The 2812-nt window shown below is 45.5% G+C and overlaps 1 pseudogene; it reads left to right on the top strand.

Annotated features, from left to right (window-relative positions):
• The first annotated feature begins 1502 nt into the window (after positions 1–1502).
• On the top strand, positions 1503–2086 carry LOC121169145 (annotated as a pseudogene).
• Positions 2087–2812: the final 726 nt, after the last annotated feature.

Below are 2812 nucleotides of genomic sequence, written 5' to 3'. Positions count from 1 at the left end.
GGCCATAAGCAGGGAGCTGGATGGGAAGTGGAGCAGCTAGGATATGAACTAGCACCCAGATTGGATGCTGAAGCTGCAAGTCAGGGTTAACCAGTTGAGCTATTGTGTCAGCCCCATGTTGCCCTTGTATAACCACACCTGCATCACTCCTCTTCCCTTCCTTACCTGTGTTTACCACTAATCTATGCTCTATATTTATGTCATTTCAAGAATATTCTAGAAGCATTGTGGTGTGGAGTGTTTATGGCCTGGCTCCTTCACTTCTATGCCAGCTTCCTAATAATGAAATTCGGGAGGCAACAGATAGTGACTCAAATGCTTGGGTCCCTACCATGTATATGGGAGACACGGGTGAAGTTCTTGGCTCCTGGCTTCAGTCTGGGTCAGTCTGACTGTTTTAGGCATCTGGGTAGTGAACCAGAAGATGGAACATCTCTTTCTCCCTCTCTCTGCTTTTCGGTTACATATATACTTCCATTTTTTTAGTGCTATAGAAGTGGATCATATAATTTGCAACCTTTCAGGATTGCCTTTTCTTCACTCAACATAATCCCCTTGAGAGTTGTCCAAGTTGTTTCATTTTCCAACAGATTCCTCCTTGTCTCTTGCACCCACTTCTAATATAGGGACTCCTGCCAGTGAAGGCCTGGTTGGGGGGCACTGCACCCCAGTGAAGGAACACGATGTGAAAGAACTGCTGAAGCAGAGGGCTCAGGCCCCAGCAGACCTCTCCCAGCCTTGGAGAAATGTCTGGGGATTTGCACTGTGCTTCAGCACATGGCTCCCACTCAGTTGAAAAGTGCACAGCTCAGATCTTGAGCAATCAGCCGCTAGCAGTTGTCACCAGAGGACATCTGTCTTTTGGGGGCTCCACCCAGCTCAGACCCCACTCTCTAGAGGAGAAGCCTCAGAGGTAAAAAAAAAAAAAAAGTCATTCATTAGAGCAGAGCCCAACCATCAAGTGTTCAACATTCCAGAGACTGTCCACATTCTGAGCAACAGTTGCCTTTGCGGGAAGAAAAAAACCATGATAGAAGCCAAAGAGCCTCAAGAAAGCCAAGGGTTCTTGCTTCAATCTTAGAGTCAAGTTATGCTGAAGAGGAATTGCTCTACCAGCTTTGGGGGGGGGGGGTTAATTTCATATTTTTCTTTTCTTTTTTTTTTTTAACCAACATTTGGAAATATAAAGTTTTTCTACCTTCTTCAGTTCCTATCAATCCCAAAAGCATCAGAATGTGGTACTTCGTTACAATGAGTGCAATATATTAATAAACTACTAAAGCAGAGGCAGAGTGACATTCTACACAATCAGCTGAAATGTGCACTCAAGACATTGTTTCTTCATTCTTCACCAAAGAGATGTCATGGTTTCCTATCTCAACAGCGTTTGCATAGAACTCAACACTCAGTGCCAGCCCACCGCCCTGTCACCCCCTCCTCATAGAGCCTGGAACCTTCCTCAGGCCCTAGCCGCCTAGGCTACCTCTCCTTAGCCACACACCATGACCACTGCATCCACCTTGCAGGTGTCCCCAAAACCATCACCAAGATTTGGAGGTAACCATTATCCACTAGATGAACCTGGAGCTCCAGCCTTCAGAGTCTGATTACCTGTCCACGTCTTACTACTTTGATAGCAATAATGCAGTTTTGAAGCACTTGGCCAAATACTTCTCCTCACCTGTCTCATGACAAGAGGGAATATACTAAGAATCTGAGGGAGCTGCAGAACCAACAAGAGGGCCAAATTTCCCTTCATGACATGAAAGACCAGACCATCATGAGTGGGAAAATGGGCTGACTGCAATGCAGTGTGCATTGCCCTTTGGAAAAAAAGTGTGAGAGAGGCACTACTGGAAATGCACAAACCAGCAACTCACAAAAATGACCGTTTGTTTAACTCCATTGAGCTTCATGACATGAACGAACAGGTAAAGGCCACCCAAAAAATCAAGTGACTATGTAAGCAATTTGCCCAAGGTGGGAGCCCCCAAATATGGCTTGGCAGAGTATCTCTGACAAGCACACCTTGGGAGACAGTGGCTATGAGAGCTCAAGTCTCATGCTAACTTCCCCAGGGCCATAGGGTGACTCCTCTGGGAACCAAGGCAGTACATGCATGTTGGGAGCTAGCTTTACCTTTTGTATTTTTTTCCGAAAAATGGTTTTTCACTTTTCAAACGGCATTTATTTATTTGAAAGGCACCATTACAAAGGAAGAGGGAGAAGACAGAGAACTTCCATCTGCTGATTCACTCCCCAGATGGCTGTAACTGCCAGGGCTAGACCAAGCCAAAGCTAAAAGCCTAGAGTATCATCTGGGTCTCCTATGTGTGAGGCAGAGGCCCAAATACTTGGGCCATCCCATGGTGCTTTTCTCAGGCCAGTAGTAAAGAGCTGGATCAGAAGTAGAGCTGCCAGACCCCAAACCAATACCCATATGGGATGATGGCACCACAGGTAGTGGCCCTATCTGCTAATGCCAGCCCCCTTTATCTTTTCTATATGTTGTACTGAAGGCTAAAACAAAGATTAGTAACCCCAGATTTTATATGGAAGTGTCTGGGTCTGATCACTGGCTCATAACTCCAGCTTCTTGCTTTATGTGGACCCTCGAGGCAGCAGTGATGGCTCAAGTGGCTGGGTCCAGCCCTGGCTGTTGTGTTCATTTACAGAGTGAACCAACAGATGGAAGATCTCTCTCTCTCTCTGTCTTTTCCTTTCTTCTTGTAACTCTGCCTTTCAGGAAAATAAATTAATTACTATTAATGAAGTTAGTTGGCATCATAAAATATATGCAGACTTGTATACC

Source organism: Ochotona curzoniae, unplaced genomic scaffold (genome assembly GCF_017591425.1).
Source record: "Ochotona curzoniae isolate NIBS_2020 unplaced genomic scaffold, NIBS_Ocur_1.0 scaffold_1852, whole genome shotgun sequence".
NCBI classification, from domain to species: domain Eukaryota; kingdom Metazoa; phylum Chordata; class Mammalia; order Lagomorpha; family Ochotonidae; genus Ochotona; species Ochotona curzoniae.
This window is presented reverse-complemented; position numbering and strand designations above follow the sequence as displayed.